The sequence below is a fragment of the Coturnix japonica genome, chromosome 10 (assembly GCF_054131305.1).
Source record: "Coturnix japonica strain WE chromosome 10, WE-NBRP24, whole genome shotgun sequence".
NCBI lineage: Eukaryota > Metazoa > Chordata > Aves > Galliformes > Phasianidae > Coturnix > Coturnix japonica.
In genome coordinates, this window is record NC_140672.1 from 13,665,092 (window position 1) to 13,681,329 (window position 16,238).

The window sequence follows — 16,238 nt, forward strand, 5'->3', positions numbered from 1 at the left end:
AAGCATTAAGGCCTCTATGCATTGAGGTTTCTAAGCATTTGGGATGCTAAGCAATGAGGTTTCAAACAATAAAATTTCTCAGCATTGATGTTTGTAAGCATTGAGGATTCTAAGCACTGAGGATTCTAAGCTAAGCATAGAGCATACTAAGGATTGAGGATGCTAAGCATTGAGGATTCTAAGCATTGAGGATTCTAAGCTATGCATTGAGGATTCTAAACATTGAGGATGTTAAGCATTGAGGATTCTAAGCATTGAGATTTCTAAGCTAAGCATTGAGGATTCTAAGCATTGAGGATTCTAAGCATTGAGGATTCTAAGCATTGAGGATTCTAAGCATTTAGGATTCTAATCTAGGCATTGAGGATTCTAAGCATTGAGGATTCTAAGCCTTGAGGATTCTAAGCATTGAGGTTTCTAAGCTGAGCATGGAGGATTCTAAGTATTGAGGATGCTAAGCATTGAGGATGCTAAGCATTGAGGATGCTAAGCATTGAGGATGCTAAGCATTGAGGATTCTAAGCATTGAGGATTCTAAGTATTGAGCATTCTAAGCTAGGCATTGAGGATTCTAAGCATTGATGTTTCTAAGCAAAGCATTCAGGTTTCTAAGCATTGAGGATACTAAGCATTGAGGATGCTAAGCATTGAGGATGCTAAGCATTGAGGATGCTAAGCATTGAGGATTCTAAGCTATGCATGGAGGATTCTAAGCATTGAGGATTCTAAGCATAGAGCATTCTAAGCCAAGCATTGAGTTTTCTAATCTTTGAGGTTTCTAAGCATTAAGGCCTCTATGTATTGAGGTTTGTAAGAATTTGGGATGCTAAGCAATGAGGTTTCAAACAATAAAATTTCTCAGCATTGAGGTTTGTAAGCATTGAGGATTCTAAGCATTGAGGATTCTAAGCTAAGCATAGAGCATACTAAGAATTGAGGATGCTAAGCATTGAGGATTCTAAGCATTGAGGATTCTAAGCTATGCATTGAGGATTCTAAACATTGAGGATGTTAAGCATTGAGGATTCTAAGCATTGAGTTTTCTAAGCTAAGCATTGAGGATGCTCAGCATTGAGGATTCTAAGCATTGAGGATTCTAAGCTTTGAGGATTCTAAGCATTGAGGATTCTAAGCATTGAGGATTCTAATCTAGGCATTGAGGATTCTAAGCATTGAGGATTCTAAGCATTGAGGATTCTAAGCATTGAGGTTTCTAAGCTAAGCATGGAGGATTCTAAGCATTGAGGATGCTAAGCATTGAGGATGCTAAGCATTGAGGTTTCTAAGCATTGAGGATGCTAAGCTTTGAGGATGCTAAGCATTGAGGATGCAAAGCATTGAGGATTCTAAGCATTGAGGATTCTAGGCATTGAGGATTCTAAGCATTTAGTATTCTAATGTAGGCATTGAGGATTCTAAGCATTGAGGATTCTAAGCCTTGAGGATTCTAAGCATTGAGGTTTCTAAGCTGAGCATGGAGGATTCTAAGTATTGAGGATGCTAAGCATTGAGGATGCTAAGCATTGAGGATGCTAAGCATTGTGGATTCTAAGCATTGAGGATTCTAAACATTGAGGATTCTAAGCATTGAGGTTTCTAAGCAAAGCATTCAGGTTTCTAAGCATTGAGGATGCTAAGCATTGAGGATGCTAAGCATTGAGGATGCTAAGCATTGAGGATTCTAAGCATTGAGGTTTCTAAGCTAAGCATTGAGGATGCGAAGCATTGAGGATTCTAACTATTGAGGATTCTAAGCAATGCATGGAGAATGCTAAGCATTGAGGATTCTAAGCATTGAGGATTCTAAGCTATGCATGGAAGATTCTAAGCATTGAGGATTCTAAGCATTGAGGATTCTAAGCCAAGCATTGAGTTTTCTAATCTTTGTGGTTTCTAAGCATTAAGGCCTCTATGTATTGAGGTTTGTAAGCATTTGGGATGCTAAGCAATGACGTTTCAAACAATAAAATTTCTCAGCATTGAGGTTTGTAAGCATTGAGGATTCTAAGCATTGAGGATTCTAAGCTAAGCATAGAGCATACTAAGGATTGAGGATGCTAAGCATTGAGGATTCTAAGCATTGAGGATTCTAAGCTATGCATTGAGGATTCTAAACATTGAGGATGTTAAGCATTGAGGATTCTAAGCATTGAGTTTTCTAAGCTAAGCATTGAGGATGCTAAGCATTGAGGATTCTAAGCATTGAGGATTCTAAGCATTGAGGATTCTAAGCTAAGCATGGAGGATGCTAAGTATTGAGGATGCTAAGTATTGAGGATGCTAAGCATTGAGGATGCTAAGCATTGAGGATGCTAAGCATTGAGGATTCTAAGCATTGAGGATTCTAAGCATTGAGGATTCTAAGCATTAAGGATTCTAAGCATTGAGGATTCTAAGCTAGGCATTGAGGATTCTAAGCATTGAGGATTCTAAGCACTGAGGTTTCTATGCAAAGCATTGAGGATGCTAAGCATTGAGGATGCTAAGCATTGAGGATTCTAAGCATTGAGGATGCTAAGCATTGAGGATGCTAAGCATTGAGGATGGTAAGCATTGAGGATTCTAAGCTTTGAGGATGCTAAGCATTGAGGATGCTAAGCATTGAGGATGCTAAGCATTGAGGATTCTAAGCATTGAGGATTCTAAGCATTGAGGATTCTAAGCATTGAGGATTCTAAGCATTGAGGATTCTAAGCTAGGCATTGAGGATTCTAAGCATTGAGGATTCTAAGCACTGAGGTTTCTAAGCAAAGCATTGAGGATGCTAAGCATTGAGGATGCTAAGCATTGAGGATGCTAACCATTGAGGATTCTAAGCATTGAGGATTCTAAGCATTGAGGATGCTAAGCATTGAGGATGCTAAGCATTGAGGATTCTAAGCATTGAGGATTCTAAGCTATGTAATGAGGATGCTAAGCATTGAGGATTCTAAGTATTGAGGTTTCTATGCTAAGCATTGAGGATGCGAAGCATTGAGGATTCTAACTATTGAGGATTCTAAGCAACGCATGGAGGATTCTAAGCATTGAGGATTCTAAGCATTGAGGATTCTAAGCATTGAGGATTCTAAGCATTGAGGATGCTAAGCATTGAGGATGGTAAGCATTGAGGATGCTAAGCATTGAGGATGGTAAGCATTGAGGATGCTAAGCAGTGAGGATTCTAAGCATAGAGCATACTAAGCATTGAGGATGCTAAGCATTGAGGATGCTAAGCATTGAGGATGCTAAGCATTGAGGATTCTAAGATTTGGGGATGCTAAGCATTGAGGATTCTAAGCATTGAGGATGCTAAGCATTGAGTATTCTAAGCATTGAGGATTCTAAGCATTGAGGATTCTAAGCATTGAGGATTCTAAGCATTCAGGTTTCTAAGCAGTGAGGATTCTAAGCTAAGCTCTTAGGATGCTAAGTATTGAGGTTTCTAAGCATTAAGGATTCTGTGCATTGAGGTTTCTAAGCATTGAGGATTCTAAGCATTGAGTTTTCCAAGCTAAGCATTGAGGATGCTAAGCATTGAGGATTCTAAGCATGGAGGATTCTAAGCATTGAGGATTCTAAGCTATGAGGATTCTAAGCCTAGCATTGAATTTTCTAATCTTTGAGGTTTCTAAGCATTAAGGCCTCTATGCATTGAGGTTTCTAAGCATTTGGGATGCTAAGCAATGAGGTTTCAAACAATAAAATTTCTCAGCATTGATGTTTGTAAGCATTGAGGATTCTAAGCATTGAGGATTCTAAGCTAAGCATAGAGCATACTAAGGATTGAGGATGCTAAGCATTGAGGATTCTAAGCATTGAGGATTCTAAGCTATGCATTGAGGATTCTAAACATTGAGGATGTTAAGCATTGAGGATTCTAAGCATTGAGATTTCTAAGCTAAGCATTGAGGATGCTAAGCATTGAGGATTCTAAGCATTGAGGATTCAAAGCATTGAGGATTCTAAGCATTGAGGATTCTAAGCATTTAGGATTCTAATCTAGGCATTGAGGATTCTAAGCATTGAGGATTCTAAGCCTTGAGGATTCTAAGCATTGAGGTTTCTAAGCTGAGCATGGAGGATTCTAAGTATTGAGGATGCTAAGCATTGAGGAAGCTAAGCATTGAGGATGCTAAGCATTGAGGATGCTAAGCATTGAGGATGCTAAGCATTGAGGATTCTAAGCATTGAGGATTCTAAGTATTGAGGATTCTAAGCTAGGCATTGAGGATTCTTAGCATTGATGTTTCTAAGCAAAGCATTCAGGTTTCTAAGCATTGAGGATACTAAGCATTGAGGATGCTAAGCATTGAGGATGCTAAGCATTGAGGATGCTAAGCATTGAGGATTCTAAGCTATGCATGGAGGATTCTAAGCATTGAGGATTCTAAGCATAGAGGATTCTTAGCCAAGCATTGAGTTTTCTAATCTTTGAGGTTTCTAAGCATTAAGGCCTCTATGTATTGAGGTTTGTAAGCATTTGGGATGCTAAGCAATGAGGTTTCAAACAATAAAATTTCTCAGCATTGAGGTTTGTAAGCATTGAGGATTCTAAGCATTGAGGATTCTAAGCTAAGCATAGAGCATACTAAGGATTGAGGATGCTAAGCATTGAGGATTCTAAGCATTGAGGATTCTAAGCTATGCATTGAGGATTCTAAACATTGAGGATGTTAAGCATTGAGGATTCTAAGCATTGAGTTTTCTAAGCTAAGCATTGAGGATGCTAAGCATTGAGGATTCTAAGCATTGAGGATTCTAAGCTTTGAGGATTCTAAGCATTGAGGATTCTAAGCATTGAGGATTCTAATCTAGGCATTGAGGATTCTAAGCATTGAGGATTCTAAGCATTGAGGATTCTAAGCATTGAGGATTCTAAGCTAAGCATGGAGGATTCTAAGCATTGAGGATGCTAAGCATTGAGGATGCTAAGCATTGAGGTTTCTAAGCATTGAGGATGCTAAGCTTTGAGGATGCTAAGCATTGAGGATGCAAAGCATTGAGGATTCTAAGCATTGAGGATTCTAGGCATTGAGGATGCTAAGCATTGAGGATGCTAAGACTTGAGGATTCTAAGCAAAGTATTGAGGTTTCTAAGCATTGAGGATGCTAAGCATTGAGGATGCTAAGCATTGAGGATGCAAAGCACTGAGGATTCTAAGCATTGAGGATTCTAGGCATTGAGGATGCTAAGCATTGAGGATGCTAAGCATTGAGGATTCTAAGCATTGAGGATGCTAAGCTATGCATGGAGGATGCTAAGCATTGAGGATTCTACGCGTTGAGGATGCTAAGCACTGAGGATTCTAAGCATTGAGGTTTCTAAGCAGTGAGGATTCTAAGCTAAGCAATGAGGATGCTAAGTATTGAGGTTTCTAAGCATTAAGAACTCTGTGCATTAAGGTTTCTAAGCATTGAGGATACTGAGCTTTGAGGATTCTAAGATATGCATCGAGGATGCTAAGCATTGAGGATGCTAAGTATTGAGGTTTCTAAGCATTGAGAATGCTATGCATTGAGGATTTTAAGCTATGCACTGAGGTATCTAAACATTGAGGATGTTAAGCATTGAGGATTCTAAGCTAAGCACTGAGAATGCTAAGTATTGAGGTTTCTAAGAATTAAGGACTCTGTGCATTGAGGTTTCTAAGCATTGAGGATGCTAAGCATTGAGGTTTCTAAGCATTGAGGATACTAAGCATTGAGGATTCCAAGCATTGAGGATTCCAAGCATTGAGTATGCTAAGCATTGAGGATTCTAAGCATTGAGGATTCTAAGCATTGAGGATTCTAAGCATTGAGGATTCCAAGCATTGAGGATGCTAAGCATTGAGGATTCCAAGCATTGAGGATTCTAAGCTATGTAATGAGGATGCTAAGCATTGAGGATGCTAAGCATTGAGGATTCTATGCATTGAGGATACTAAACATTGAGGATTCTAATCCAAGCATTGAGTTTTCTAATCTTTGCTGTTTCTAAACATTAAGGCCTCTATGCACTGAGGTTTTTAAGCGTTAGGGATGCTAAGCATTGAGGTTTCAGAGCAATAAAATTTCTAAGCAATGAGGATTCTACGCATTGAGGTTTCTAAGCAATGCATGGAGGATGCTAAGCATTGAGGTTCCTAAGCAGTGACGATTCTGAGCTTTGAGGATTCGAAGCTAAGCAATGAGGATGCTAAGCATTGAGGATGCTAAGCATTGAGGATTCTAAGCTATGTAATGGGGATACAAAGCATTGAGGATGCTAAGCATTGAGGATTCTAAGCATTGAGGATTCTAAGCTAAGCATAGAGCATACTAAGGATTGAGGATGCTAAGCATTGAGGTTTCTAAGCATTGGGGATTCTACGCATTGAGGATGCTAAGCACTGAGGATTCTAAGCATTGAGGTTTCTAAGCAGTGAGGATTCTAAGCTAAGCACTGAGGATGCTAAGTATTGAGGTTTCTAAGCATTAAGGACTCTGTGCATTGAGGTTCCTAAGCATTGAGGATTCTAAGCATTGAGGATTCTAAGCATTGAGGATTCTAAGCATAGAGGATTCTTTGCCAAGCATTGAGTTTTCTAATCTTTGAGGTTTCTAAGCATTAAGGCCTCTATGCATTGAGGTTTGTAAGCATTTGGGATGCTAAGCAATGAGGTTTCAAACAATAAAATTTCTCAGCATTGAGGTTTGTAAGCATTGAGGATTCTAAGCATTGAGGATTCTAAGCTAAGCATAGAGCATACTAAGGATTGAGGATGCTAAGCATTGAGGATTCTAAGCATTGAGGATTCTAAGCTATGCATTGAGGATTCTAAACATTGAGGATGTTAAGCATTGAGGATTCTAAGCATTGAGTTTTCTAAGCTAAGGATTGAGGATGCTAAGCATTGAGGTTTCTAAGCATTGGGGATTCTACGCGTTGAGGATGCTAAGCACTGAGGATTCTAAGTATTGAGGTTTCTCAGCATTATGGACTCTGTGCATTGAGGTTTCTAAGCATTGAGGATCCTGAGCTTTGAGGATTCTAAGATATGCATTGAGGTTGCTAAGGATTGAGGATGCTAAGCATTGAGGATACTAAGCATTGAGGTTTCTAAGCGTAGCATTGAGGATTCTAAGCATTCAGGTTTCTAAGCAGTGAGGATTCTAAGCTAAGCACTGAGGATGCTAAGTATTGAGGTTTCTAAGCATTAAGGACTCTGTGCATTGAGCATTCTAAGCATTGAGGATTCTAAGCATTGAGTATTCTAAGCTAGGCATTGAGGATTCTAAGCATTGAGGATTCTAAGCATTGAGGATTCTAAGCATTGAGGTTTCTAAGCATTGAGGATGCTAAGAATTGAGGTTTCTAAGCATTGAGGATGCTAAGCATTGAGGTTTCTAAGCTTAGCATTGAGGATTCTAAGCATTGAGGATTCTAAGCATTCAGGTTTCTAAGCAGTGAGGATTGTAAGCTAAGCACTGAGGATGCTAAGTATTGAGGTTTCTAAGCATTAAGGATTCTGTGCATTGAGCATTCTAAGCATTGAGGATTCTAAGCACTGAGGATTCTAAGCTAGGCATTGAGGATTCTAAGCATTGAGGATGCTAAGCATTGAGGATTCTAAGCATTGAGGTTTCTAAGCTAAGCATTGAGGATTCTAAGCATTGAGGATGCTAAGCATTGAGGATGCTAAGAATTGAGGATGCTAAGTATTGAGGATGCTAAGCATTGAGGATTCTACGCATTGAGGATTCTAAGCATTGAGGATGCTAAGCGTTGAGGATGCTAAGCGTTGAGAATTCTAAGCATTGAGGATTCTAAGCATTGAGGATGCAAAGCATTGAGGATGCTAAGCATTGAGGATTCTAAGCATTGAGGATTCTAAGCATTGAGGATTCTAAGCAATGAGGATGCTAAGCTAAGCATAGAGCATACTAAGGATTGAGGATGCTAAGCATTGAGGTTTCTAAGCATTGGGGATTCTACGCGTTGAGGATGCTAAGCACTGATCATTATAAGCATTGAGGTTTCTAAGCAGTGAGGATTCTATGCTAAGCACTGAGAATGCTAAGTATTGAGGTTTCTAAGCATTAAGGACTCTGTGCATTGAGGTTTCTAAGCATTGAGGATCCTGAGCTTTGGGGATTCTAAGCTATGCATTGAGGATGCTAAGCATTGAGGGTTCAAAGCATTGAGGATTCTAAGCATTGAGGATTCTAAGCACTCAGGTTTCTAAGCAGTGAGGATTCTAAGCTAAGCACTGAGGATGCTAAGTATTGAGGTTTCTAAGCATTAAGGTCTCTGTGCATTGAGGTTTCTAAGCATTGAGGATTCTAAGCATTGAGGATTCTAAGCATTGAGGATTCTAAGCATTGAGGATTCTAAGCATTGAGGATGTTAAGCATTGAGGATTCTAAGCATTGAGGTTTCTAAGCTAAGCATTGAGGATTCTAGGCATCGAGGAATCTAAGCATTGAGGATTCTAAGCATTCAGGTTTCTAAGCAGTGAGGATTCTACGCTAAGCACTGAGGATGCTAAGTACTGAGGTTTCTAAGCATTAAGGACTTTGTGCATTGAGGTTTCTAAGCATTGAGGATTCTAAGCATTGAGGATTCTCAGCATTGAGGATTCTAAGCTAGGCATTGTGGATTCTAAGCATTGAGGTTTCTAAGCATTGAGGATGCTAAGCATTGAGGATTCTCAGCATTGAGGATTCTATGCATTGAGGATTCTAAGCATTGAGGATTCTAAGCATTGAGGATGCTAAGCATTGAGGATTCTAAGCTATGTAATGAGGATGCTATACATTGAGGATTCTAGCTATTGAGGATTCTAAGCAATGCATGGAGGATGCTAAGCATTGAGGATTCTAAGCATTGGGGATTCTAAGCATTGAGGATTCTAACCCAAGCATTGATTTTTCTAATCTTTGAGGTTTCTAAGCATTAAGACATCTATGCATTTAGGTTTGTAAGCATTTGGGATGCTAAGCAATGAGGTTTCAAATAATAAAATTTCTCAGCATTGAGGTTTGTAAGCATTGAGGATTCTAAGCATTGAGGATTCTAAGCTAAGCATAGAGCATACTAAGGATTGAGGATTCTAAACATTGAGGTTTCTAAGCATTGGGCATTCTACGCGTTGAGGATGCTATGCACTGAGGATTCTAAGCATTGAGATTTCTAAGCAAAGGATTCTAAGCTAAGCACTGAGGATGCTAAGTATTGAGGTTTCTAAGCATTAAGGACTCTGTGCCTTGAGGTTTCTAAGCATTGAGGATCCTGAGCTTTGAGGATTCTAAGCTATGCATTGAGGATGCTAAGCATTGAGGATTCTAAGCATTGAGGATTCTAAGCATTGAGGATTCTAAGCATTCAGGTTTCTAAGCAGTGAGGATTCTAAGCTAAGCACTGAGGATGCTAAGTATTGAGGTTTCTAAGCATTAAGGACTCTGTGCATTGAGGTTTCTAAGCATTAAGGACTCTGTGCATTGAAGTTTCTAAGCTAAGCATTGAGGATGCTAAGCATTGAGGATTCTAAGCATTGAGGATTCTAAGCATTGAGGATTCTAAGCATTGAGGATACAAATCATTGAGGATGCCAAGCATTGAGGATTCTAAGCATTGAGGATTCTAAGCATTGAGGATTCTAAGCATTGAGGATTCTAAGCTAAGCATTGAGGATTCTAAGCATTGAGGATTCTAAGCATTCAGGTTTCTAAGCAGTGAGGATTCTAAGCAAAGCACTGAGGATGCTAAGTATTGAGGTTTCTAAGCATTAAGGACTCTGTGCATTGAGGTTTCTAAGCATTGAGGATCCTGAGCTTTGAGGATTCTAAGATATGCATTGAGGATGCAAAGGATTGAGGTTTCTGAGCTTAGCATTGAGGATTCTAATCATTGAGGATTCTAAGCATTGAGGATTCTAAGCATTGAGGATTCTAAGCATTGAGGATGCTAAGTATTGAGGTTTCTAAGCATTGAGGATTCTAAGCATTGAGGATTCTAAGCATTGAGGATTCTAAGCATTGAGGATTCTAAGCATTAAGGATTCTCAGCATTAAGGATTCTAAGCATTGCGGATTCTAAGCATTGAGGTTTCTAAGGTAAGCATTGAGGATTCTAAGCATTGAGGTTTCTAAGCTAAGCATTGATGATACGAAGCATTGAGGATTCTAACTATTGTGGATTCTAAGCAATGCATGGAAGATGCTAAGCATTGAAGATTCTAAGCATTGAGGATTCTAAGCATTGAGGATTCTAAGCCAAGCATTGAGTTTTCTAATCTTTGAGGTGTCTAAGCATTAAGGCCTCTATGCATTGCGGTTTGTAAGCATTTGGGATGCTAAGCAATGAGGTTGCAAACAATAAAATTTCTCAGCATTGAGGTTTGTAAGCATTGAGGATTCTAAGCATTGAGGATTCTAAGCTAAGCATAGAGCATACTAAGGATTGAGGATGCTAAGCATTGAGGTTTCTAATTATTGGGGATTCTACGCGTTGAGGATGCTAAGCACTGAGGATTCTAAGTATTGAGGTTTCTAAGCATTAAGGACTCTGTGCATTGAGGTTTCTAAGCATTGAGGATCCTGAGCTTTGAGGATTCTAAGATATGCATTGAGGATGCTAAGCATTGAGGATTCTAAGCATTGAGGATTCTAAGCATTGAGGATGCTAAGCATTGTGGATTCTAAGCCAAGCATTGAGTTTTCTAATCTTTGTTGTTTCTAAACATTAAGCCCTCTATGCAATGAGGTTTGTAAGCATTAGGGTTGCTCAGCATTGAGGTTTCAGAGCAATAAAATTTCTAAGCAATGAGGATTCTGCGCATTGAGGTTTCAATGCAATGCATGGAGAATGCTAAGCATTGAGGTTCCTAAGCAGTGAGGATTCTGAGCTTTGAGGATTCTAAGCTAAGCAATGAGGATGCTAAGCAATGAGGATGCTAAGCAATGAGGAAGCTAAGCATTGAGGATTCTAAGCATTGAGGTTTCTAAGCTAAGCATTGAGGATGCGAAACATTGAGGATTCTAACTATTGAGGATTCTAAGCAATGCATGGAGGATACTAAGCATTGAGGATTCTAAGCATTGAGGATTCTAAGCTATGCATGGAGGATTCTAAGCATTGAGGATTCTAAGCATTGAGGATTCTAAGCCAAGCATTGAGTTTTCTAATCTTTGAGGTTTCTAAGCATTAAGGCCTCTATGCATTGAGGTTTGTAAGCATTTGGGATGCTAAACAATGAAGTTTCAAACAATAAAATTTCTCAGCATTGAGGTTTGTAAGCATTGAGGATTCTAAGCATTGAGGATTCTAAGCTAAGCAAAGAGCATACTAAGGATTGAGGATGCTAAGCATTGAGGATTCTAAGCATTGAGGATTCTAAGCTATGCATTGAGGATTCTAAACATTGAGGATGTTAAGCATTGAGGATTCTAAGCATTGAGTTTTCTAAGCTATGCATTGAAGATGCTATGCATTGAGGATGCTATGCATTGAGGATGCTAAGCATTGAGGATTCTAAGCATTGAGGATTCTAAGCACTGAGGATTCTAAGCATTGAGGATTCTAAGCATTGAGGATTCTAATCTAGGCATTGAGGATTCTAAGCATTGAGGATTCTAAGCATTGAGAATTCTAAGCACTGATGTTTCTATGCCAAGCATGGAGGATTCTAAGCATTGAGGATGCTAAGCATTGAGGATTCTAAGCATTGAGGATGCTAAGCATTGAGGATTCTAAGCATTGAGGATTCTAAGTATTGAGGATTCTAAGCTAGGCATTGAGGATGCTAAGCATTGAGGATTCTAAGCATTGAGGTTTCTAAACAAAGCATTGAGGATGCTAAGCATTGAGGATGCTAAGCATTGAGGATGCTAAGCATTGAGGATGGTAAGCATTGAGGATGGTAAGCATTGAGGATGGGAAGCATTGAGGATGCTAAGCATTGAGGATTCTAAGCATTGAGGATTCTAAGCATTGAGGATGCTAAGCATTGAGGATTCTAAGCATTGAGGATTCTAAGCTATGTAATGAGGATGCTAAGCATTGAGGATTCTAAGTATTGAGGTTTATAAGCTAAGCATTGAGGATGCGAAGCATTGAGTATTCTAACTATTGAGGATTCTAAGCTAGGCATTGAGGATTCTAAACATTGAGGATTCTACGCATTGAGGATGCTAAGCATTGAGGATTCTAGGATTTGAGGATGCTATGCATTGAGGATGCTAAGCATTGAGGATGGTAAGCATTGAGGATTCTAAGCCAAGCATTGAGTTTTCTAATCTTTGTTGTTTCTAGACATTAAGCCCTCTATGCACTGAGGTTTGTAAGCATTAGGGTTGCTAAGCATTGACGTTTCAGAGCAGTAAAATTTCTAAGCAATGAGGATTCTGCGCATTGAGGTTTCTAAGCAATGCATGGAGGATGCTAAGCATTGAGGTTCCTAAGCAGTGAGGATTCTGAGCTTTGAGGATTCTAAGCTAAGCAATGAGGATGCTAAGCAATGAGGATGCTAAGCATTGAGGATTCTAAGCATTGAGGTATCTAAACTAAGCATTGTGGATGCGAAGCATTGAGGATTCTAAGCATTGAGGATTCTAAGCAATGCATGGAGGATGCTAAGCATTGAAGATACTAAGCATTGAGGATTCTAAGCATTGAGGATTCTAAGCCAAGCATTGAGTTTTCTAATCTTTGAGGTTTCTAAGCATTAAGGCCTCTATGCATTGAGGTTTGTAAGCATTTGGGATGCTAAGCAATGAGGTTTCAAACAATAAAATTTCTCAGCATTGAGGTTTGTAAGCATTGAGGATTCTAAGCATTGAGGATTCTAAGCTAAGCATAGAGCATACTAAGGATTGAGGATGCTAAGCATTGAGGATGCTAAGCATTGGGGATTCTACGCGTTGAGGATGCTAAGCACTGAGGATTCTAAGTATTGAGGTTTCTCAGCATTATGGACTCTGTGCATTGAGGTTTCTAAGCATTGAGGATCCTGAGCTTTGAGGATTCTAAGATATGCATTGAGGTTGCTAAGGATTGAGGATGCTAAGCACTGAGGATACTAAGCATTGAGGATTCTAAGCGTAGCATTGAGGATTCTAAGCATTCAGGTTTCTAAGCAGTGAGGATTCTAAGCTAAGCACTGAGGATGCTAAGTATTGAGATTTCTAAGCATTAAGGACTCTGTGCATTGAGCATTCTAAGCATTGAGGATTCTAAGCATTGAGGATTCTAAGCTAGGCATTGAGGATTCTAAGCATTGAGGATTCTAAGCATTGAGGATTCTAAGCATTGAGGTTTCTAAGCATTGAGGATGCTAAGAATTGAGGTTTCTAAACATTGAGGATGCTAAGCATTGAGGTTTCTAAGCTTAGCATTGAGGATTCTAAGAATTGAGGATTCTAAGCATTCAGGTTTCTAAGCAGTGAGGATTGTAAGCTAAGCACTGAGGATGCTAAGTATTGAGGTTTCTAAGCATTAAGGATTCTGTGCATTGAGCATTCTAAGCATTGAGGATTCTAAGCATTGAGGATTCTAAGCTAGGCATTGAGGATTCTAAGCATTGAGGATGCTAAGCATTGAGGATTCTAAGCATTGAGGTTTCTAAGCTAAGCATTGAGGATTCTAAGCATTGAGGATGCTAAGCATTGAGGATGCTAAGAATTGAGGATGCTAAGTATTGTGGATGCTAAGCATTGAGGATTCTAAGCATTGAGGATTCTAAGCTATGCATTGAGGATTCTAAACATTGAGGATGTTAAGCATTGAGGATTCTAAGCATTGAGTTTTCTAAGCTATGCATTGAAGATGCTATGCATTGAGGATGCTATGCATTGAGGATGCTAAGCATTGAGGATTCTAAGCATTGAGGATTCTAAGCACTGAGGATTCTAAGCATTGAGGATTCTAAGCATTGAGGATTCTAATCTAGGCATTGAGGATTCTAAGCATTGAGGATTCTAAGCATTGAGAATTCTAAGCACTGATGTTTCTATGCCAAGCATGGAGGATTCTAAGCATTGAGGATGCTAAGCATTGAGGATTCTAAGCATTGAGGATGCTAAGCATTGAGGATTCTAAGCATTGAGGATTCTAAGTATTGAGGATTCTAAGCTAGGCATTGAGGATGCTAAGCATTGAGGATTCTAAGCATTGAGGTTTCTAAACAAAGCATTGAGGATGCTAAGCATTGAGGATGCTAAGCATTGAGGATGCTAAGCATTGAGGATGGTAAGCATTGAGGATGGTAAGCATTGAGGATGGGAAGCATTGAGGATGCTAAGCATTGAGGATTCTAAGCATTGAGGATTCTAAGCATTGAGGATGCTAAGCATTGAGGATTCTAAGCATTGAGGATTCTAAGCTATGTAATGAGGATGCTAAGCATTGAGGATTCTAAGTATTGAGGTTTATAAGCTAAGCATTGAGGATGCGAAGCATTGAGTATTCTAACTATTGAGGATTCTAAGCTAGGCATTGAGGATTCTAAACATTGAGGATTCTACGCATTGAGGATGCTAAGCATTGAGGATTCTAGGATTTGAGGATGCTATGCATTGAGGATGCTAAGCATTGAGGATGGTAAGCATTGAGGATTCTAAGCCAAGCATTGAGTTTTCTAATCTTTGTTGTTTCTAGACATTAAGCCCTCTATGCACTGAGGTTTGTAAGCATTAGGGTTGCTAAGCATTGACGTTTCAGAGCAGTAAAATTTCTAAGCAATGAGGATTCTGCGCATTGAGGTTTCTAAGCAATGCATGGAGGATGCTAAGCATTGAGGTTCCTAAGCAGTGAGGATTCTGAGCTTTGAGGATTCTAAGCTAAGCAATGAGGATGCTAAGCAATGAGGATGCTAAGCATTGAGGATTCTAAGCATTGAGGTATCTAAACTAAGCATTGTGGATGCGAAGCATTGAGGATTCTAAGCATTGAGGATTCTAAGCAATGCATGGAGGATGCTAAGCATTGAAGATACTAAGCATTGAGGATTCTAAGCATTGAGGATTCTAAGCCAAGCATTGAGTTTTCTAATCTTTGAGGTTTCTAAGCATTAAGGCCTCTATGCATTGAGGTTTGTAAGCATTTGGGATGCTAAGCAATGAGGTTTCAAACAATAAAATTTCTCAGCATTGAGGTTTGTAAGCATTGAGGATTCTAAGCATTGAGGATTCTAAGCTAAGCATAGAGCATACTAAGGATTGAGGATGCTAAGCATTGAGGATGCTAAGCATTGGGGATTCTACGCGTTGAGGATGCTAAGCACTGAGGATTCTAAGTATTGAGGTTTCTCAGCATTATGGACTCTGTGCATTGAGGTTTCTAAGCATTGAGGATCCTGAGCTTTGAGGATTCTAAGATATGCATTGAGGTTGCTAAGGATTGAGGATGCTAAGCACTGAGGATACTAAGCATTGAGGATTCTAAGCGTAGCATTGAGGATTCTAAGCATTCAGGTTTCTAAGCAGTGAGGATTCTAAGCTAAGCACTGAGGATGCTAAGTATTGAGATTTCTAAGCATTAAGGACTCTGTGCATTGAGCATTCTAAGCATTGAGGATTCTAAGCATTGAGGATTCTAAGCTAGGCATTGAGGATTCTAAGCATTGAGGATTCTAAGCATTGAGGATTCTAAGCATTGAGGTTTCTAAGCATTGAGGATGCTAAGAATTGAGGTTTCTAAACATTGAGGATGCTAAGCATTGAGGTTTCTAAGCTTAGCATTGAGGATTCTAAGAATTGAGGATTCTAAGCATTCAGGTTTCTAAGCAGTGAGGATTGTAAGCTAAGCACTGAGGATGCTAAGTATTGAGGTTTCTAAGCATTAAGGATTCTGTGCATTGAGCATTCTAAGCATTGAGGATTCTAAGCATTGAGGATTCTAAGCTAGGCATTGAGGATTCTAAGCATTGAGGATGCTAAGCATTGAGGATTCTAAGCATTGAGGTTTCTAAGCTAAGCATTGAGGATTCTAAGCATTGAGGATGCTAAGCATTGAGGATGCTAAGAATTGAGGATGCTAAGTATTGTGGATGCTAAGCATTGAGGATTCTAAGCATTGAGGATTCTAAGCATTGAGGATGCTAAGCGTTGAGGATGCTAAGCGTTGAGAATTCTAAGCATTGAGGATTCTAAGCATTGAGGATGCAAAGCATTGAGGATGCTAAGCAATGAGGATTCTAAGCATTGAGGATTCTAAGCAATGAGGATGCTAAGCTAAGCATAGAGCATACTAAGGATTGAGGATGCTAAGCATTGAGGTTTCTAAGCATTGGGGATTC